At 39.1% G+C, this 24,264-nt stretch overlaps 2 non-coding genes across 2 annotated transcripts; both read left to right on the top strand.

The window, feature by feature from the left end:
- Nucleotides 1–11,923: 11,923 nt before the first annotated feature.
- trnaa-ugc (transfer RNA alanine (anticodon UGC)) lies at nucleotides 11,924–11,995 on the top strand. The gene has a single exon. It is a non-coding gene; the product is annotated as a tRNA-Ala (tRNA).
- A 1,321-nt stretch (nucleotides 11,996–13,316) lies between these two features.
- Nucleotides 13,317–13,389, top strand: trnak-uuu (transfer RNA lysine (anticodon UUU)). Its single transcript has one exon. It is a non-coding gene; the product is annotated as a tRNA-Lys (tRNA).
- The last annotated feature ends 10,875 nt before the right edge of the window (nucleotides 13,390–24,264 follow it).

Genomic DNA, 24,264 nt, shown 5'->3' with positions numbered 1-24,264 from the left:
TTTTAATATTTCAGTTAAATCTTTTATTTTGAAGTACTTTCCATTGATATTAATCCTAGTCCCGATGAACGATTCTTTGCTATGAATACGAACACTGTTACAGGAGGCGCGTAAGGACTATTTTAGCTCAGATCATCAATTTATCTTACATTTCTACTCCATTAATATCGCTATTGAGTGCTAAAGGTAGGTCCTGTCAATACTTCATGAGATCTTCTTAAGAAAACTTAAAAAAATATATTTCCAGTGCTGAACAAAAAGTAAGAAATACCGATTATGTGCAACGGATAAAATCTCTCTTCCAGGGATGTTGTAGCCACATGCAAATTACTTTATCAGCTTTAAAAGTTTCTTTGCATTTATAAGACGATCAGCATGACACTCAAAACATACCTGTATTCAGTAAGCGCTGAGTCTGCTGGCTGAGCAAGTTGCCTACTCACACACAATAACAGCCCCGACGCTAAGATAAATGAAGAGAAATTGCTTTTATTGGGCACTTTTCATATCCGATGAGCTTGACATCTCCCAAGGGTGACAGAGTTCTTTTGCGACACTGCTTTTCCCTTTTTTCTTCTTTCTGTACTCTGATGGAAAAAAACCGAGAAAGCATGTAAGGGAAAAATGTATTTTTTCATGGAGAAAACGTGCACCAGGAAATGTTTTGTTTTGAAGAAGTGATTTAACATGATACATGACCTAATTTACTGTAGCAAATGCTCACACTGCAAGGTCTGCTTTACTACAAGAGAGAAGTAGAGTGAAGATGTCATAATTTCACTGCGTTGTTGAAGAAAACATATTTTTCTTTGAATTCTAAATCAATCAGAATTTCAGAGTGACACACAAACCCTTTGTCTGTTTTAAAGATATGATATTTTAAAACTGATAAAAATGTAGAAAACACGTTTCTCACTTAGAAATTTTAGATGGTATGGTGTATTACTAGTTGCAGTGCTGAACTTACCATGGTGCAATTCAGTTACATGATTGGCCAGTGGTTTAATGGATAACGCATCTGATTTTGCAGCATGAGATTGTAGGTTCGACTTCTACTGGATTTGTGTGATTTTAAATCAGGGTCCTCAGAAATAGATGTCCATTATGTGAATGAACCGCACCTGAAAGCAAATGTTGGGTCGGGTTTCCTTTCTTTCCTGCATGAAATAGCAAATCGTTACAAAAAGCACCAGCTAATGTCCAATAGCGTTGGTCATTTTAATTAACATGAATATACTGTAAGGTCTTGGTACATGGGAGTGGATTTCATCCACAATTTAAAAAAGGGCAAATAATATTTATTTTATTTAATACAAAAGTGACCTAAAACTCTGTAACTATCAGGTTAGCTTGAACCTGTAATAAAAAAGGGGCCTGAAACTTCCATTCTGTGATGTAACTGTCTTTAAAGTCGGATGTGATGTTTCACAGATGTGCAGTGTGCCTTTTCTCTTGTCGTGTTCAAGATGACTTGCTGTGCAATCTCTTGAATGCGTGTTCTGTACTGCTCTGTTATTTCATTTAGATTATCTATGTGGTATACAGATAAAACTGGACTGCATGGTGTAATGTCTGGGTTCAGAACCTGAAAATACATCAGCCAATCTCAACATGATTTGAACACAAAACTTTCTGATGTGGTGTCAGATGCGCTACCATTACGCCACGAGGCCACTCCCTAGAAGTGCTTTTAATTCCCCCCAGGAGAAAAATCAGCGTCCCTGAAAAATGTTTTTTTTTCATTCTCTCCTGTGAGGATGCCAGTCTTCCAACGAGGGTCTCTTCTTCCCAGACCACAGATTATTCTTCCTGTCCGGCTCTCTCACAGAGAGCAGACACACCGTCTCCACTAATGTGTTTGCTACATCTATAGATCTGACCCCCTACAGCCCTGATATTCCTGGAAAGGATCCCATATTGAGCAGTATTTCTCACATTGTGAACTTACAGTGTGTATACAATGCACTTTATACACAAAGTAAGTGTTTTTGTAACTCTAGGATATTTTCTGAAAATGTTACTGGCATGCCAAAATCGCACCCTCAACTGAACAGTCCCACCCCCCTCAGTTTTGGATAAAAGGTTTGGATAAAAAGTTTTTGAACACTTTCACTTAACTTGCGCCATAAAAAATAGTTGTACTTTGTCAATGGTTAGATAACTACACTAACCCCAAATTCACAGTTACTACATCGGACTGTTTGATGTGCAGGAGGGCTATCCGTCCAGGAACAGCACGTTACATAGTATCTATGTTTTGGGGTGTCAACATTATTACGACCTTATTTGTTCAGGTGGACCACTGCCTTGCAGTAGTTTATCCTTATACTTACAATTGTTATATAACTAGGACTGTAGTTATAGAAGTTTGTACTTTCTGTTGGTATTACAATGAATTCTTAATGATTCAGAACGTAGCGCAATTGGTCAGGTTGGGGTGCTTTTAAAGCGGAGTTATGCCGAGGTTGTGAATTCAATCATCACGTGGAGTAGTTTGTGTTTTCAGCTACAGAAACTCGCTGTTGAATTTAAGTCTGTTCTTGTGTTACTTTTTCCGCTCGATGGAGCTGTGTTAATGCAGGCATACCTGCTTCCACGTCAAGTTATTTTACTGTTGCTCACAAACCAACACACTGCAGACACCTCTGATATTGTCACTGCTTGTGGGCCACATGTTCCTGCTGTCAGCCTACCATGTTCATGCACATCTAGAAATATTACTGTTACAGTATAGGAGTGAAGAAACTAAACGAAAGCACACCAAGTTTAAAAAGGTCAAAATGTGTCAACGCCCTTTCTCGAGAAGGATGGGGTTCAAACCTACTTGTGTAGAGTATAATGTATTAAGAAGTTATTGCTTTAACCACTAGGCCACCTCCATACACACTTTAGCCCCTTCCGGACATGAGTTGGCTTCTTTCCCCATACACGAGGGTAATTTTCCTCTTCCACCTACAATTTCAACATTTACCTTGGGAGATGTCAAACCACAGAACCTGTGCTGCGCTTCAGTGCCGGCTGTAGTGGACACCCCGTTGAACATAAAAAGAAAATTGAGCTCCTTGGACATCAGCCATTTCTCGTCACTTGCTCAGTGAGCAGGCTCAGCGCACACTGAATGCAGGTGTCTCAGAGCAATTGAGATGTGTCCAAGTGGCTGTAAAAGGGATATTTGATGCCAGTGCCGTGGCTTAGTTCTCCGACAGCAGGCGAAGCGGCGCGCCGGTTGGAGTATTCTCGGTCGCATTTAATGATAACGTCATGGCAGCGTCAGCTCAAACCACCAAATGGAGACGGGCGTGCCGACAAGCTGACCCTGCTGATGCGGGATTAACACTAGGATAAGAGAATGCTGTGGCTTAGTTGGTTAAAGCACCTGCCTAGTAAACAGGAGTTCATGGGTTTGAATCCTAGTGGTGCCTGTCTTGCCACACAATTTATCATTATGGACAGCAACATCCTTCTAAATTAAATTTAATGGAAGTTTTCATTTAATTTTTGGAACGACTTGTTTTTAAAAAAATCCATACAAATTGCGAAAGATAAAATACTCATCTGTTTTGTCAGTGCAGAGGAATTACTGCCAGCTGGCAAGGAAACGAAAACGATTTTTTTGTCTTTAACCAAAAACCTGTGAATGTAGAAGAAATGTGATGTGCGTTAGTTTCTATGGCACAGTCAGTCAGCGTATCCTTCAGTTAAACATAACGTTGGTAAATCAAAAGTCCCCAAAGACGCATTTCAAATTAATCCGACCTCAACACCGTCTCCCCTAAATGTAATGGGGTTTCTGTGGATGTCCTTAAGCATCCTGATAGTTGCAGAGATTTCAAACTTTTGGCTAAAGTCAAACTACAAGAAGTTAATAGTTGAGCGCTTAAGTCAATATCACCGGGAATGTAACTATGTAAACTTAAATAGTATTCAAAATATTGCAATTTTGTTTTAGTTTAAAAAGATATTTTAGCTGGGGATCCTCAAATGATGAGGGTAGAAAAGAGAACTATTCGACACCATCAGGAGTGCTTAACGTGTGATAAAAGTGTTTTTTTAATCACAAAGTGAAAATAGTGAATTTGTCTTTCACTTAGGCGTTCATTAAAAGCTCATTAAACAATGAAGGAGAGGCTTGTGTTCCGAATTCTCTTCGTGTCTCATTGTCTTGCTTTGATTTTTAAAATGTACACTGTTGGCTATTCACTCTTACTAACACGATTAAAGAGCCGAGTTTAGTTCAGAGGTAAAGCATCTCATGCATCATATGAAGCTTTGTTTTCTATCACCAGCGTCTCCACTCTGGATTTCTTTTTAAGCGCAATATCTTTTCTGTGATTTCTTTCGTTTGAATTCCCTCATGTGTGAATTTCAGCGCAACACATAAACTCGCTTGTCTGTTTTAAAGAGATGCAATTTTTAAAACAGACAAAATGAAAGACTTATTAACTAAATACACATAGAAAATGTGCACATAATTGGGAAAATTTGGACTGGGGCGATGTATTATTGTAGCGGCGCAAGCTCACAGTGGTGCACTTGAGGAATGCGGTACAAGGGCCAGTGGTGTATTGGATAACGCATCTGATTATGGATCAGGAGACTGTAGGATCGTAATGCTCCTAAACCCAATACCATAACCGTAATGTGTTCAGTCCTACACAACCTTTCTATCGACTGAATAAGCCTCCTGTTCCATCTCCATCTTCTTCCCACACATTCCGGCTATTTCAGCACCGTTATTGTTGGACCACAGTCACAGATACGTAAGGGACACTATTCCGAAGAACCGTCTTAAATAAATAACGTTGCAAAAGGTAACAATAATGCTTTCTTAACGTAACCTTACATTTGGCCGTACAATACAATTTTCTGTACCCTCAAAAAAAAAAATCTTACTGCTTTCTCCTGAGAAACACAAGTTTAGTGTCAAATCACAATAAATAATGCAACAAATATACTAAATTAACACCCAGATATGACAACACACAGCTATGACAGAACACATTGAAGACTTAAAAGCCCTTTAAATTTTTATTTCCTTAATTTCCATTCTCTTCCCTCCCCAGGATAACTGAAAACTAAGTATAATAAAGACTCTATATGCATTACTTGTAATACAGCTACTAATAAAAATATACATGGAACTTAATTATTAATAAATAACACTTTTATTAGTAAATACGTGTAATGATAACATTCATTGTGAATATTTGTGGTGTCTGGAAAGCAATTTTAGTTAAATATAATAATAATTTTCAAGCAAGTGGTGCATAACCTTGTTACTTAATGAGTACATTTTTTCCATTACATTCAAGACAGTTCTAATGTGATCAATTGTTCTGCTTAGTCCGCTACTGAGTTGCTCAAAACCTGTGAAGAGGTGGTTTAAGCTAGACTCCTAATGCAGTAACATCTAACAGGCAGCAGCTGTTATTTTAGGTTTGTTGCAATTGAGAACAGATTTAGTACAGAGTTGCTAACAAATTTCAGTGGAGGTTATTGTACTGTATATAAGTTATTGCAATTGACCCATTGTAGCTACCAATCAGCAGCAAGGAAAAACAAACTTCACTTGTGCCTTTTAAAAAAAGGGAAACAGAGTAGTAGTTTATGTGGTAATTTCAGGTACAATGTAAGAACTAAAGTTAACTACACCCATAGTAATGCGTGGGGTCCTATCAATAGAAAAAAAAATGTTGTAACCCGAAAACACAACAAACATAAAACAAGAAGTCTACCAGGAACCTAGGTAAATCCCTGTAGTAGTCTAACAACTACGAAAAAAACAAACAAACGCAACAACTTCAAAAGAAAAAGAACATTAAAAACAAATCTGGGGAACAACAAAAACACAGAGCCTAATGCGAGAGCTTTTTCAAGTCTTCAGTGCTCCTCTCGTCTCAGTAGACCTCTCTCATATTTGTGTACAGGTCAGCTGGAGGTACACAGCTGATGGTAATTTAAGTAGGGAGCTGCGTCAGCATGCATGGGCTTCAAAGGAAAAAGTCAAGGTTTATTCCATGCTGAAAAGAGAAGGAAACACAATGTTTCAGCTGTGGAGCCTTATTTGATTGTGACTCGAAGTAAACCTTTACTTCTTCGTTTGATGTTAATTTATCTCCATCAGATACCTAATAGTATCTAAACTTGACAGTTGCTTTCAGTAGCTAAAGACACTGATCCAGGTGAGGCTCGAACTCACAACTCCGCTGTGTACTGCTGTATAAGTACCATGCGCTGGCCGATTGCGCCACAGGAGCTGTGCAAGATATGCTCCTCATACAGACTGACGCTGCAAAAACACAGGGTGAAAACGGTTTCGGTTGTGGATCCATCTATACATGGGGAACACTAAAATAGCAAGGAGAATACAAGAAAAGAAACTGAAAGAATTGTGCTAACAACAAAGGGGGACGGAGGGAGGTGGTCGGACAAGTAAATCAGCCTGGCAGATTGTTTGTATCGACATTTTTTGAGTCAATCAGCAAACAGATTTCTCTTCATGTGCCTTAAACCGTGCAGTTTGTATCTTCGTTGTAGATAGGTTTCTTCAGAAGTCCAGTAAACTGACAATAATGGAGAACTAGCTGACGCACCCCGTCGTGAAGACCCTCTGTAAGGTGATTACACGTTTCATTTTCAAGTCGCCTCCTTTACACGCAATTGCAGCCCGGACACTGAGAGAAAGCATGAGAAATGGCTTCAATTTCAATGTGAAAGCGCAGTACAGGTTCGATGGCTTCACATCTCCCACCAATCAAATAACATGCAGTAAAGCGATCTAAATATGACTCTGAAGTACTGGGAAAGATGATTATTTTGAGCGTGCCTCCCAGGGTCTGCTACGAGGCTTAAATTGGCTTCTTATTCGCCAGCTTCTTATGGGTGTTTTTCGTTCCACCTTAAATGGTGCTGCTGTGATGTTATGTCGCCTTTCGCCTGTAGATGGATCTCTTCGATCAATACTAATCCGGCTGGAATACTGTAGACATCTTCACTGAAAGGGAATATCCAAATAAATAGCGACTGTCCAAATTATATTTTTGTATGGAATATATTTCAGAAAATGGCAAACGAATTTTAAAAACTCACCACAACACGGACTTACACTGAGAAAAGTTGATTGCACTTTCTGCTTATTACTACGGCCTTCCCCCCGATTATGAAAATGTCTCACAGTTCTGACACCGACGTGTGAAAGACAATGTAACAGACTATCAAAATCCTGAAGTGCAAGAATTTTAAGGCACCAGTTTTTTAAATATGATCCTGGCATGTCAGAATACATTTCGAAAAAGTATGGCATGAATTGCACGAATTGCAATGGCACAAATTGTTGAGAATATCACTGACCTTGCCGATATTTGCAGGGGACACGAATGTTTTGCACATGTTGAACTACAACAAGTAAAAATTGAGCTCCTTAATCAATATCACCGGGAATGTCCAATAATGACGAACATCAGTAGCTTCAAGGAAACTTAGACTCGCACATGGAGTTTTATCTTCGAATGGAGGGTGGGAGAATTCAATTATACTCTCGTTGCTCATTAGCTAATCTATTTTAAAAATATAACACAGATTTGTTCGACTGCACCAGCAAGCTCTCCACTGTCAATTGACAGGACTTTAGAAGAACATGTTCTCATACAACCAACATACAAATTACACATCTTAAGGAACATGAAGAGAAATCCGTGTACTAAATAACATAAAACTGTCGCTGCAAATTATCACCAAGCTATTTTATGTGTCGGACCACCTCTTTGCTACTTTGCAGCGAGCACAAATCTTTGTTTCTTCATCGCTATTTTACTGTCTCTTTCCCCTATGTGGAGATGGATCCACAGCCGAAACTTTAGGTCAGTTCCTGTTACTCTGTCTGATTGAAAGAGCTGTATTAAAGGCACTCCCATCTCTGCAGGAAAGTTATTGCTGCTCTTAACACAATATACTGCAGCCAAATATAGCGATACTGTCACTGCCTGTGGGCCACGTGTTCCTGCTGTCAGTCTATTATGTCATGTTCATCCACACCCAGAAGCATTACTGCTGTAGCAAAGAGTTATATAGGCGCAGTCCATAGAGCAAGAATCTCTTAATCTCAGAACTGTGGGTTCAGCCCCCACATTGGGTCCCTCTGTGTCAATTTGATCCCCCCCAATCCTCCTAGCATGACCTGATGGCGTAACAGTGATACCCAGTACCCAGCGTAATTCAGCTTTCTTTCCATTTGATTCAGATTTTGATCTGAAATCATCGGCCGAACAAGAGTTTGTCTAAATCGAGGGAGATCTGCTTACAAGCAAGTATTAAACACTTCAGCATTTTCTGTTCGAATACCACACTTTGTCAAAACACTGCCGCTTCTTAAGCTAATAAGTAACGGTTTTTGAGCACGCATTGTATTGTTAATGCTTATATTAAAAAAGCATAAATTCACATAGTGGAATTTGGACTGAACATAGTAGTCCAGCCCCTTTACAACATTACATACCCACTGATTAAAGCTTAAAACTACAGCAGCAGGAGTAACAATAATGGCAACAACATCTTTGGAGTTCGGCATTTCATTTATTCTGCGGAAACATCGTATCGGAATGAACTGCCCGAGATAAAAGAGTAATTGCGGCTTCAGATCGTTTTTACAGAGCATTGCGTTGTTCTGTTCATGCTGACTACACGCTTTAAATTTGTCATTTACTGCAAGCGTTGCTTTTCCGGGTTTTTCTGAAATTCCTCGCATTTGAGCCAGCACTAAAATATTTCATTCCCGTCGCTGAATACATAGTGGAAACGGTATTTGCAACGGAATGCTGTCACATACAGTATGAAACCTTTTTGTTATTCGGTTCTGAAGTTTGAAAATGAAATGAAACGGGGGTCACTTCATAGGCTTGAAAGAAGTCCAAGCAGCATAAAAACCCGCAAATTCTCACAAATTGCATTGTGCTGCACCTTTCTTCTGCTGCTTTTATAAACCAGCCTTAAACATTTTAATGCATACCTTAACTGCTGCTAATCACATTCACGTGTTTACGACGCTTTTTTCTGTCCGTTATGTTTTTGCTAAGCAGTTTCTCCGTTTTCCTCGTACTGTGATTGTCAGCGAACACAACAAGACTGAAACAGTGTAAAGGCAGGTAAAAAAGACAGGGTAAAACACGTGATTGTCAGGAGTGGGATTTGAACCCATGGCCCTATTTGGAGAGCGAAACACAAAGCTTATAAAAAGCTGTGAATTTGCTGTTTTAAACTGCTCGACTATCCTGAAGAAATGTGTGCTGATTGCACCAGTCGCATGCAATTTTCCGTAACTTTAGGACGATAGATACGACTGGACGAACACAATTTGTGGCGTTTAGCATGACATGGAAAACGGTACCGGAGCATTCGGGTCCGGACTACCAGACTCGAAAATAATTTTACCCCCGCACTATCAAACTATTAAACTCCCAGCCTCTCTTACTCTCACCTAACCTCTCACCTATGATCTGAAACTCACAGTGCCTTCTTTCTTACCAAAAACCCAAACACACATTGAAAATCTACCTCTCCCATACATGTCAAAAGCTCACTCCCCATCATTTCTATCCCTTTATTTCATTCTTTTGATGCATGTTTTTGCACATAACCTGTTACCTTTTTGTTGTTTTGCACACTGCCTGTTGTTGTTTTTTGCACATCAGCTGTTGTCTCTGCCTTTCTTTTGTTATACAATTGTATTGTTGTTGTGTTCTTTTCTTTGTACTACTTATGTCCGAGAGCTGGCTAAATAGCATTTTGTTATACCATATACCTGCGTATGAGTATAACGACAATAAACTTGAACTTGAACTTGACTTAGTCTTGCAGGCAGTATATTATTTTATATTATTTTATTTACTCGTTTAAAAAAACACGGTCTTCTCGTTCCTAAGTCAGATTCTTAGTGCTTTAGTTACTTCCAACCTGGACTGACAGCTCACCAGATCTGTTTGTGATCAGACCATGAAGTCGGGGGCTGTACCAAGCGCACGTTCCTTCCCAATGCTGAGGCGATCATTCGGAAGATGGGTGTGAAGAGAGACAAGCTTTGTGGACTAAAGATCAAGGCAGGATATGCACTAATCACTGGCAACAGTTATGTTCTCTTACTATTGAGACTCCCACATTGCTAGTTTTTTGAAGACAACCTGACCACTTGGCCATGGCACCTTCAAGCAAATATAGGAATAATGTTGTTCAAATTATTTTTTTTCTGAATCTGGTTTACATCGCCTGGAGGTAGCAACAACAATAAAAGGGATACTTAACAAGGAGATACGCTGTAGCAGTGTGACTCCAACAGATGCTCCTGAAGAGGCTCAAGGTTTAAGCCAGCTCCTTAGAGCGCTCGGCCGTGTTACTTTCAACAGCGGCTCTTCAGCTCTTGTTTGACCTAGTGGTTTTATAACGTGTGGAAACGACCGCAACTTCGTTTTCTGAGATGATTTCTCTCACATGGTGAAATCTCGACCTCGACCTCTTTGGCATCTCTGGCTTTTGTTCTTCTGTAGAGCAGGCTTTCACACCTCTGCTTATAGTGCCCTTGAAGTCATTTTATTTTTACAGGAAGACGCATTCCCTAACGATCTCTCCTGTTTTAGAAATGTTTCGTAAGGCGTGTTTGATTCAACGGACAAATTATACTAATTGTACAATGCAGATCTATGCGGCATTCGTACTGTCTTTGACTGGGATTCTGAAATACTTCTTGAAAAGGTATTCAGATTTTCTTGAACCTGTAATAAAAACACAGACCTGAAACTCTCTAGCTTCCAATCTCTGATGTTGCTGTCCTTAAACTCGGACGTGATGTTCTGCAGACGTGCAGTGTCCCTTTACTCTCGTTGTTTTCAAAACGACCTCTGTTGTCGGGCGCAGTTAAAGTGGAACTGGCCTGACCGCACAGGAAGGTACGGAATGATAAAATGTTTCTATGGCTCAAAATGTCCATTTAGACCCTCGTCATGTCTCTGTGAGGAACGGGCAGGTAGAGAGGTTTAACAGATGCTCATGATGTTTCACACGGGTGTTACCTGTTGTAGTGTTTCAAAAGATGTGTTAGCGGACCAGAGATTATCTTGAAAAGATTTGGGTTTGCACTGGCTGGGATTCAAACCTGACTCAATTATTTGGAAGGCGCCTGTACCACCAACGCACTTCTGAGAAGCACCTGCAAGTTATCACACTCCTCTCTCTCACCTACAGAGTTATGGAGACACAGACGTCCAATGAAAGCTCAAGGCTCCACTGAAGGCTTTATTCACTCAAGGCTCCACTCTTTTGTTGTGATGTCATTTTAATTAATATTAGCTTTGATAAGGTGTCATTTTTGCCTCTTAAAGGTAAAGTCTGCTCCTTTCTTTCTGGTATAGAAAGAACGTGTTCCATCTTTGTTTAAAAACACCACTAAAAGTAAATTATTCAGCTCTACCGCCTGTGTGCATTGACAAGACATCTCAAAAGGACATATTAAATAAGAACACGATCCTTCCTGTTACCATTCCTGTGGTTGGGGCGTTGTTTCACCCTTTTATGTTAAATCATCAGTACTGCTGTTTTTCTATGCATAGTTTAATCAAGAGCACTTAAAAGACGCAAAAAGCTTTCAAATAAAATAGAATTGAAAGACAGTCGAGTAAGGAGGTAGAAAAAAAGCACTCCCCCGTCTGGGAATCAACCACCATCGCCCATGTAACTGGATACAAAAATAACAGATTAATTTGTGCCCAGTCTCTTGAAGCTTCGATGCGATTATTTTTCCTTCCTTATTTCTTCATTCCTATGAATTTACTCTGTAGTAGAAGAAACGCGAAAGTGGGAAACTGCAGGCATTCTTCGTGAGTGGTGTGATCAGTGAGCATTTGCACATCTCTAAGTCTGTTCCATAAACTTTGTCATTGGGCATGTAGCTCAGTGGTAGAGCGCATGCTTTGCATGTATGAGGTCCTGGGTTCGATCCCTGGCATCTCCAGGTGCTTTATGTTATAGTACTCACATCGCAATCTTCTGTTGAGTGAGAACTCTTTGCTCGTGTTCAGAGAGAGCCAGGTTTACAAAATTAAATGCAGGCACACTCGACGTGCTGCAGAGTTGCACTGCTGTTTTAAATGTACCTCATTTAGTTCTGTTAAATCCTAAATTATTTGAACTAATAATTTAGTTCAAATTCAGGAAATCCAGAGATTGCTTCACACTTGTCGTGGCTGTTGCAGAAAACACCTGTTGAATCTCACCCGGGATTTCCTGAGAGATCATTCAGCGAGCGAATCCTCCTTCTGAACTCCGCACTAAACTGAAAGCTTCATGAACTCCTCACTCCGTGTCCTGTACTGTTACAAGTGCTGTCGTGTAGATGTGTAGAAGCACAGCCATAAACACACTTTGAACTTTTTCCGTTTGTTAAGGAAAATGCAAAAGAGCATGAGAAGTATTGATCGTATAAAATAGCCATGACACAACTCGAGAAAGTACTGAAGGACTACACATCGACTTTTGATGATTACAAGAGATTCAAGAAACACAATCGTCCGCAGCTGGGTTTGGATCCTGAACTCTAGAGTTAAAAGAACATAAGCGACGGATATGACCTATAAACTCTCTGAATTGTCTTATAGTTTATGAAATAAAACAATTTCTTAATAAATTCTAACTGTTGATAGACGATTTATTGAATTTTAACAAAATCACAATGACAAACTTTTTCGGTTAAACTGTTATTCACATACTCTAACGTAAATAAACGTTAGTGTCTTCCGGTGTGTGAACCAATTTCTCCAACAAATATTTGTTAGTCTGTCGGGAGGCTGTGCAAGGTGTTAAGAAATAGAATTTCGAAAAGACAGGCTCCCTAAGCTTAACATCAAGGCTGTTTTCTCTACAGAAATGCTCTTTAAATTTCAGCACTGTTGCAACTCCCTTTATAAAGGGTGTGCACACGTATACAACCAAGGCATTGAAATATTTTTTTTTAATTATTGTTCCAAAAAACGTTCCATTTGTTTTCTTTTTAATGTTGTTGATTAAAAGATTTTATTAAATGAGAAAAAAATCTGAATGTGAAAAAAGGTCAAAATGCTATTGAAAAAAATCAGTAATGTGAGGAAAGATGGATTGTGGGAGCCCCTTAACTACCAATGTCATGCTGTATTTCTCACTCATTCTACTGGGAGTGGTGCCGTCGCTTCATGATAAAGTCTGTCAGTGGTCATTCCAGACGGGTCAGGTATGACTGCTCTTCGGAACAAGAGACACGTGACTTGCGAGGATCCCGACAGTGTCGACTTTCTTTCAGAGCCCGGATAGCTCAGTCGGTAGAGCATGAGACTTTTAATCTGAGGGCCCAGGGTTCAAGTCCCTGTTCAGGCGGTTGTGCTGTTCTTAAGTCTATTGTGAATGTCATTCTAAATAGTCTTTTATCTTTCACTCTTCTAGTACTATGATTATTTTAAATGTCCATTACTTGTATTTACAGTAGTGTATTTAGTGTTTCATTTCACAAACCGAAAATGTTCAAGTAGATCTTGTCACTCTACTCCACGTAATCATCTAAATTAAATCACAGTAGAGTACAGAACACGCAGTGAGGAGCTCACACAGTGAGTACTCTTGAATACGACAAGAGGAAAGGCACACTGCACATCTGCAGAACATCACGTCCGAGTTTTTTAACTAGGTAGCCTTAATGGCAACACGGTGTGAGTAGATCTTAAAGCAGCTGCAGAGTACCCGTAATGGCAACACAGTGCTTTGAGTTCGGCTTTTCTTATTTCTTCTGCAGAACCAGTGGAATATACTGATCCGCATAAGAAGCGCTTTCGGTTTCTGATCATTTTTATTGAGCGCTGCTCTAAATACCACAGGCAAGATGGCTGGTGGTCTAAGGCGTTGCGTTCAGGTCGCAGTTAACCCTGGAGACGTTTGTTAAAATCTCGCTTCTAATAAAGAGGTCTTTCTCGTTAGAGTAGAAACGATAGAAGCCTTAAGCGGAAAAAAATCACAACATCTCGCATTTCACGTGTTTAATGTTAACTGTCTCAGTGGTTGCCTCGGTGATTGATGGCTCTTCTCCCTCGCAGGGTAACAGCAAACGTCTTCAGAGAGGGAGTCTCCCACGCACGGCTTTTCTTTATCAAGAGCTGAGACAACAGAAACAGACTTCAAACTGACATGAATTACTTCTTGAGCGTTTATGACTGTCTTTAAAAGCTGAGAGCAGGTGAAAAAGTCTTTGGAAATGAGGCAATGACTGCTGACAGTAAACAGAGCTGACGCTCAGCTGCAGACAAGCGCCCCTCGTTAGCATAGTGCTGAGTACCCCCGCTTGTTGCGCGGGAGACTGGGGTACGTTTCTGTGACAGGGCGCTGGTTTAATTTTTTAACAACCTGACTTCACTTAAAAAAGTATGTACTGTGTACTACGTTTCGGACTAGATAGTGCGGTAGAATATGGAGATCATCTCCAGCTTTGAGCTCAACTGCAACAAGAAGTCATGCTAAATGTAGTATAGTGAGTAGACATCGCCAGACAACAGAACGAGAGAGTAGAAGGCAGGAATATATGGTGTAAGGGCGTGATCTGTGTAGTTAATAAAATAGTTAAAATAATATAAAAACGTCTCTTTATTAAGATACACAACATTGAAGGCGACGAGAGATGAGTGCTTGACGGACTCAAAGCGAGTGCAGTGCAGATTTTAGTTCTCTTGCTGGTAGAAACGAACTTCTGAATTTTCGGACTTTTCGTTTAGCTTGCGCAATGGAAGATACGGCAGCCGCGCCGAGAAGCTTTGCTTATGCCCAGCTTTTTCCACCGCTTCCACTGAACCTCGGAGCTCCGGATTTGTATACGGAATACAAGATATGGATGGAGTCCTACAGATTTTGTTAAATAGCCAGTGGATCTACAGAAGCTCAGGATGCCGTGAGACGTGCTACCCCAGTGGGCAAAAGACGTATAATATACGTCTATTAAACGCATACCTTAGACGTCTAAATGTGGTCTACAATTCGTCTAGAATGAAATTCTAATATACGTCTAAAGTTATACGTCAATTATACGTCTATGTTTAGACATTCATTATACATAAATGGTTGGAGTTCTATTATACGGATAAATTTAGAGGACTATTATACATATATGGTTGGAGTTCCGGATAACTTTAGAGGTCTATTATATGGATAACTTTAGAGGACTGTTATACGTATATGGTTAGAGGTCTATTATACGTATAACTTTAGAGGTCTATTATACGTATATGGTTAGAGGTCTATTATACGTATAACTTTAGACGTCTATTATACGTATATGGTTAGAGGTCTATTATACGGATAACTTTAGACGTCTATTATACGTATATGGTTAGAGGTCTATTATACGGATAACATTAGAGGTCTATTATACATATATGGGTAGAGGTCTATTATACATCAAAGATAGATTTTATAGGTGTAGAAACAAGTAAACCAAGCCAATGATTAGGTTTAGAAATGTATTCTGAAAATACACATTCACACCTGAAACATACGTATTTCAAATTATACATTGTATACAATCAATCAACAATCAACATATGGGCAATAATCATACAAAACACAACTAGTCTTAAACTTCAGCTACAAATTCTGGTAACATGGCAATATACAGTATAGTAATGACAAACACAAAACTAATTACATTAACACACTAACTCAAAACCACATTTTGATTCAAATATACATTTTAAAATGTACAACTTCTATATTTCCAAGAAAAAAAAATATTACAATGGAAGTTAAGACGATTTTTGTCCACTATTTGCAAACCCTGTCTAATTGTCCTAACAGTTAGAACCAAAAACCTATTATTTCGGGAGGCTGTGATCTCCTGGCCCCCTGCCTTGCATATGCATTCTTCAAGTAACACATTGCGTGCTCCTTTATTTCTTTTTCTGTTGATGTAGGGTGGGACTTCAGCACCGCAGCTAGGAGAAAATTATATAATATTACTTCCCAAATAAATGATGATTAATATCTGCTTTAGTATAATCTAAAAAATGAACGGTTTACTAAGCTCAAAGCTGAAATAAATGTATAAAATTTGGCTTGCATCATAGCAGTTGAGCAATAAAGTCTGTCCTAATTAAAGAGTACCCAAAGTTTGAAAGGACAACATAGAATAAGAATAAGAGAAACGGCAAAACGATTTTGTGTCATCTTCCCCATTCACACTATTTTATGTGCCATTTTTTTGCTTATTCACTTACTATTTTAATCAAAATAATATTAAGAAAGATCTGTATGTATTCAGATAGTATTATTATTGTTCATACTTACTCGTCAAAAGAGGATTGCTGAGATATTTGCAGATATACTTCTACGTTTGAAAAACGTGTCCAAAATGGTGACCAACGAATACTAGCAATGCATTGTGGTATATAACCGGAAAAAATGCTGGGTTCGATATTTTCTCAACGTATGCGTTTATTAATGTTGTCGATATTATGGTTGAAATTTAACATTGATAATACATCGCGGCTATGTGCCCCCTGCTATGAGCTGATGTGCAATTTTAACGCATGCAGTTAGTAAGGATCGGTCACTGTTGTATGGTATTATATATAATGACATTATGGAATAGGATGGGGACAGGCCTGGCAACACGGGGGGAGGGGGGAATGTCGCCCCTTCAGTTTTGGGCAAAAAGATTTACCTAACTTAATTTGCGCCCTAAAAAAATAGTTGTACTTTGTCAATGGTCGGACAACACTAAATGACACGAACAGTCACTCAGTCTGTTTGATGGGCAGGAGGGCTATCCGTCCAGGAACTGCACATATCAGTGTCGTTATTGAGTGTCAACAATACGATCCTGTTTGCTCAGGTGGACCGATTCCTTGCAGTAGTTTATCATTATACTTAAAATCGTTATATAACTAGGACTAGTTATAGCAGTCTGTGCTTTCTGTTGGTTTTACAACATTTTTTTCTTAACGATTCAGAACATCCATGTAGCTGCAAAAATGAATGCTGGTACTTTTCGCTCCAGGCAATACAAACCGTGAGAGTGACGAAAAATGTGAAACTGAACTTCATCGCAAATACCAGATTGCTAGTCGTTATCTTCTATCATGAAGCACTAATCAATGGCATAGCTGCGAGATTTCATTTGGGTAGCTGCACCATACAGCTCCATTTCAACCGAAATATCACTCCCCCCTCAGAATTTCAGACGTCCCCCTACAGCTTTTTCCCCGGGCACCGCGCACTGATGGGGGACGGGGTGTCCAGGAAATGGTATCAACTTTTGTCAAGAAAATAAAAATAGAAACTCTATAGGCACTCAAACATTTTACTGTTTTTTTTCAGGCAGGTGGCAAGACCCCCTCAGCAAAACCCTTGTATGCCAAGCTGTGGGCATTGATTCGTCGAATATACGTATATTTACGGCGAAATTACATCTATACGTATATATACGTCGCCTCGACGTATAATCAACATCGAATTGCAACCGTAAAATCGACGACATGAATGAACGCATATATAACGTCGAAAACACATCTAACACAGTGCCTGAGGCTTTTTACTGTATGTATCGTGTGTGCCGCAACTAGGAGTATACGGCACTCTGCACAGTGCATGAAGTAAATTATTTTGGCAGTAATTAATTTACACGTGTATAATAAATATAGTAAATATAATAAATTAATTATTATTAATTAATGCCGAGGTTGTGAGTTCAAGCCTCACCTGGAGCAGTGTCTTTAGCTACTGAGAGCAACTGTCGAGTTTAGATACTCTTAGGTATTTGATGGAGATAAATTAACATCAAATGAACAAGTAAAGATTTATTTCGAGTCACAATCAAAGAAGGCTCCACAGCTGAAACTTTGTATTTACTTCTATTTTCAGCATGGAATAAACCTAAACTTTTCCATTTGCAGCCCACGCATGCTGTGATGCAGCTCCCTACTTAAATTACTATCAGCCGTGTACCTCCAGTTGACCTGTACACAAATATATGAGAGAGGTCTACTGAGACGAGAGGAGCACTGAAGACTTGATAAAGCTCTCGCATTAGATTCTGTGTTTATGTTGTTCCCCAGATTTGTTTTTAATGTTCTTTTTCTTTTGAAGTTGTTGCATTTGGTTGTTTTTTTATAGTTGCTAGACAACTACAGGGATTTACCTAGGTTCCCGTAAGACTTCTCGTTTTGTGTTTGTTGTGTTTTCGGGTTACAACAATTTTTTTTTCTATTGATAGGACCCCACGCATTACTGTGGGACTAGTTAACTTTAGTTCATACATTGTACCTGAAATTACCACATAAACTACTACTCTGTTTTCCTTTTTTTTTAAAAAAAAGGCAAACCTGATGTTTGTTTCTCCTTGCTTCTGATTGGTAGCTACAACAGGTCAGTTGCAACAAACTGGCTGCTGAAATTTGTCAGCAGCTCTGTAGCAAACCTGTTCTCAATTGCAACAAACCTAAAATAACAGCTGCTCCCCATTAGATGTTACTAAAGTAGGAGACTAAGCAGACGAAGTGGAACAATAGATTACATTGGAACTGTCCTGAATGTAGTGGAAATAATATCGTCATTAAGTAATGAACAATTGCTTTCCAGACACTACAATTATTCACAAGGAATTTTATCAATACATATTTTATTAATAAAAGTGTAATATCTTAATAATGTTATCTATATTAGTAGCTGTATTACAGGTAATGCATGCACAGACTTTATTATACTATAATGAATTTTCAGGTATCCCGGGGAGAGAGCTGAAATGAAGGAAATACATATTTAAAAGGGGTGTAAGTCTTAAATGTGTTCTGTCACATAGGGGTGTTAATTGAATAGATTTGTTGTAATATTATTTGACTCTACACTTGTGTTTCTCAGGAGACAGCATTAATATTGGGGATTTGCGGATACAGATAATAAGTTGTACTATACAGGCAAATGTATGGTTACCATAATGAAAAAAACTCTTATCATTACCCTTTTCAACATTATTATTTAAGACAGTCTTTCAGAACAGTATTCTCGTATTAGTGGCTATAGTCTAATGATAACGGTGGTGAAACAGGCGAAATGTGCGGAAAGAATTGGAGATGGAACAGGAGACTCATCCAGTCGATAGAAAGCTTGGGTAGGACTGCACAAACACCGTGCCAGTGCTTAGTAGCGTCATTTAAAACTAATACGTGGTTTAACAATATCAACTGCTCTTCTGTGAGCTCAGCTCCACTACTAGTAATACATTGCCCAAATTTTCAAATCAGATACATGTGTTTTCTACATGTATGTAATTGGTACTTTTTTTGTTTTAACTGATTTAAAATATAATCTTTATAAAACAGACAAAGGGTTTATGTGTCGCGCTGAAATTCACACACAAGTAAGGAAAGATATCACGCTTAGGGAGAAATCCAGAGTGGAGACCCCGGCGATTGAAAACAACCACATACAGCCTGTATGTGCTCTACCACTGAACTAAACTTCCGACAACTACTGTATCTTTATCTGCAGCACTTTCTTTTAGGAAGAGTGAGGAGTCTACAAGCCTAGAAAATAAGACAACTAAGTGAACGACAAATTTTCACTTTTTGATTAAAGAACATAAAAAACACCTTTCTTCCAGCCAAATTCAAACCAGAGAACAAAGAGTTCCCAGCTGTTTCCACTATATTCCTCCGCTCTTACAACTGAGTTATCGAAAACACAGGAAGCCCACCTTTTGTCTTACATAAAGCACAATGTAGTGCAGCGGTCCTATTTATTTAAAACCCAGTTCGAAATCAAATCTCATTCCCATAGTCCTGTTTAGTTTGAATTTAAGCAGTTGTAGCAGCAATGCTTGGTAATAAGACAGAATTAAGCGTTGCTGTGCTTTCCTTAATGAGGCCCCATCTCATTCTCCATCTCTGTGGTGCAGCCACAGAGAAAGTATTCATGCAGGCTGATTTAAGATGTTTTCTTTTGATAAGGGACAGCTCCCAAACGGGGATGCACTTAGCTAAGCCTGGCTATCATGATCAATGGTCATCCATTGGCGCCTATCTGTCAAATGAGTGCCAAATGGACATCTGGACTGCATTCCTAAGTGTCAGGAGTAAGTGACTCGTATCTCACCTTGATCAACCAATCAGAGACTGGCAGGGCGTGGTAACACCACGTGGGTCTCCAATGCCCACCAAACTCTCAACCAATCAGAACACGTCTGTGTCTTGGTCAAAAAGGGAGGGCAAGCTCAGGTCGGGGCTCTCCTTGGCCATTTTCGCGCATCCTCAGAGACAATCACGTGACAAAGGCTGTTGTCTGCAAAGGGACTTGGACTTTGTTCTAAGCGCGGGGCCGAGGATCCCGTACGTACTCAGAATTCTACCAACGTGAACGCTCCGCTTGATCAACGGCAGCCCACAGTTGGACCCTCGTCGACAACCTGAATAGCTTATTCAGAAGCAGCGCTGGACTGGGAACAAACCAGCTTCTTCCTGGGCAAAAGAGTGACTTGTGTCGATTTTGTGTCATCTTCCCCATTCACACTATTTTATGTGCCATTTTTTTGCTTATTCACTTACTATTTTAATCAAAATAATATTAAGAAAGATCTGTATGTATTCAGATAGTATTATTATTGTTCATACTTACTCGTCAAAAGAGGATTGCTGAGATATTTGCAGATATACTTCTACGTTTGAAAAACGTGTCCAAAATGGTGACCAACGAATACTAGCAATGCATTGTGGTATATAACCGGAAAAAATGCTGGGTTCGATATTTTCTCAACGTATGCGTTTATTAATGTTGTCGATATTATGGTTGAAATTTAACATTGATAATACATCGCGGCTATGTGCCCCCTGCTATGAGCTGATGTGCAATTTTAACGCATGCAGTTAGTAAGGATCGGTCAATGTTGTATGGTATTATATATAATGACATTATGGAATAGGATGGGGACAGGCCTGGCAACACGGGGGGAGGGGGGAATGTCGCCCCTTCAGTTTTGGGCAAAAAGATTTACCTAACTTAATTTGCGCCCTAAAAAAATAGTTGTACTTTGTCAATGGTCGGACAACACTAAATGACACGAACAGTCACTCAGTCTGTTTGATGGGCAGGAGGGCTATCCGTCCAGGAACTGCACATATCAGTGTCGTTATTGAGTGTCAACAATACGATCCTGTTTGCTCAGGTGGACCGATTCCTTGCAGTAGTTTATCATTATACTTAAAATCGTTATATAACTAGGACTAGTTATAGCAGTCTGTGCTTTCTGTTGGTTTTACAACATTTTTTTCTTAACGATTCAGAACATCCATGTAGCTGCAAAAATGAATGCTGGTACTTTTCGCTCCAGGCAATACAAACCGTGAGAGTGACGAAAAATGTGAAACTGAACTTCATCGCAAATACCAGATTGCTAGTCGTTATCTTCTATCATGAAGCACTAATCAATGGCATAGCTGCGAGATTTCATTTGGGTAGCTGCACCATACAGCTCCATTTCAACCGAAATATCACTCCCCCCTCAGAATTTCAGACGTCCCCCTACAGCTTTTTCCCCGGGCACCGCGCACTGATGGGGGACGGGGTGTCCAGGAAATGGTATCAACTTTTGTCAAGAAAATAAAAATAGAAACTCTATAGGCACTCAAACATTTTACTGTTTTTTTTCAGGCAGGTGGCAAGACCCCCTCAGCAAAACCCTTGTATGCCAAGCTGTGGGCATTGATTCGTCGAATATACGTATATTTACGGCGAAATTACATCTATACGTATATATACGTCGCCTCGACGTATAATCAACATCGAATTGCAACCGTAAAATCGACGACATGAATGAACGCATATATAACGTCGAAAACACATCTAACACAGTGCCTGAGGCTTTTTACTGTATGTATCGTGTGTGCCGCAACTAGGAGTATACGGCACTCTGCACAGTGCATGAAGTAAATTATTTTGGCAGTAATTAATTTACACGTGTATAATAAATATAGTAAATATAATAAATTAATTATTATTAATTAATGCCGAGGTTGTGAGTTCAAGCCTCACCTGGAGCAGTGTCTTTAGCTACTGAGAGCAACTGTCGAGTTTAGATACTCTTAGGTATTTGATGGAGATAAATTAACATCAAATGAACAAGTAAAGATTTATTTCGAGTCACAATCAAAGAAGGCTCCACAGCTGAAACTTTGTATTTACTTCTATTTTCAGCATGGAATAAACCTAAACTTTTCCATTTGCAGCCCACGCATGCTGTGATGCAGCTCCCTACTTAAATTACTATCAGCCGTGTACCTCCAGTTGACCTGTACACAAATATATGAGAGAGGTCTACTGAGACGAGAGGAGCACTGAAGACTTGATAAAGCTCTCGCATTAGATTCTGTGTTTATGTTGTTCCCCAGATTTGTTTTTAATGTTCTTTTTCTTTTGAAGTTGTTGCATTTGGTTGTTTTTTTATAGTTGCTAGACAACTACAGGGATTTACCTAGGTTCCCGTAAGACTTCTCGTTTTGTGTTTGTTGTGTTTTCGGGTTACAACAATTTTTTTTTCTATTGATAGGACCCCACGCATTACTGTGGGACTAGTTAACTTTAGTTCATACATTGTACCTGAAATTACCACATAAACTACTACTCTGTTTTCCTTTTTTTTTAAAAAAAAGGCAAACCTGATGTTTGTTTCTCCTTGCTTCTGATTGGTAGCTACAACAGGTCAGTTGCAACAAACTGGCTGCTGAAATTTGTCAGCAGCTCTGTAGCAAACCTGTTCTCAATTGCAACAAACCTAAAATAACAGCTGCTCCCCATTAGATGTTACTAAAGTAGGAGACTAAGCAGACGAAGTGGAACAATAGATTACATTGGAACTGTCCTGAATGTAGTGGAAATAATATCGTCATTAAGTAATGAACAATTGCTTTCCAGACACTACAATTATTCACAAGGAATTTTATCAATACATATTTTATTAATAAAAGTGTAATATCTTAATAATGTTATCTATATTAGTAGCTGTATTACAGGTAATGCATGCACAGACTTTATTATACTATAATGAATTTTCAGGTATCCCGGGGAGAGAGCTGAAATGAAGGAAATACATATTTAAAAGGGGTGTAAGTCTTAAATGTGTTCTGTCACATAGGGGTGTTAATTGAATAGATTTGTTGTAATATTATTTGACTCTACACTTGTGTTTCTCAGGAGACAGCATTAATATTGGGGATTTGCGGATACAGATAATAAGTTGTACTATACAGGCAAATGTATGGTTACCATAATGAAAAAAACTCTTATCATTACCCTTTTCAACATTATTATTTAAGACAGTCTTTCAGAACAGTATTCTCGTATTAGTGGCTATAGTCTAATGATAACGGTGGTGAAACAGGCGAAATGTGCGGAAAGAATTGGAGATGGAACAGGAGACTCATCCAGTCGATAGAAAGCTTGGGTAGGACTGCACAAACACCGTGCCAGTGCTTAGTAGCGTCATTTAAAACTAATACGTGGTTTAACAATATCAACTGCTCTTCTGTGAGCTCAGCTCCACTACTAGTAATACATTGCCCAAATTTTCAAATCAGATACATGTGTTTTCTACATGTATGTAATTGGTACTTTTTTTGTTTTAACTGATTTAAAATATAATCTTTATAAAACAGACAAAGGGTTTATGTGTCGCGCTGAAATTCACACACAAGTAAGGAAAGATATCACGCTTAGGGAGAAATCCAGAGTGGAGACCCCGGCGATTGAAAACAACCACATACAGCCTGTATGTGCTCTACCACTGAACTAAACTTCCGACAACTACTGTATCTTTATCTGCAGCACTTTCTTTTAGGAAGAGTGAGGAGTCTACAAGCCTAGAAAATAAGACAACTAAGTGAACGACAAATTTTCACTTTTTGATTAAAGAACATAAAAAACACCTTTCTTCCAGCCAAATTCAAACCAGAGAACAAAGAGTTCCCAGCTGTTTCCACTATATTCCTCCGCTCTTACAACTGAGTTATCGAAAACACAGGAAGCCCACCTTTTGTCTTACATAAAGCACAATGTAGTGCAGCGGTCCTATTTATTTAAAACCCAGTTCGAAATCAAATCTCATTCCCATAGTCCTGTTTAGTTTGAATTTAAGCAGTTGTAGCAGCAATGCTTGGTAATAAGACAGAATTAAGCGTTGCTGTGCTTTCCTTAATGAGGCCCCATCTCATTCTCCATCTCTGTGGTGCA

The sequence above is a fragment of the Lepisosteus oculatus genome, chromosome 14 (genome assembly GCF_040954835.1).
Source record: "Lepisosteus oculatus isolate fLepOcu1 chromosome 14, fLepOcu1.hap2, whole genome shotgun sequence".
NCBI classification, from domain to species: Eukaryota; Metazoa; Chordata; class Actinopteri; order Semionotiformes; family Lepisosteidae; genus Lepisosteus; species Lepisosteus oculatus.
The sequence above is the reverse complement of the archived record's forward strand: the minus strand, read 5'-3'. Positions and strand labels throughout refer to the sequence as shown.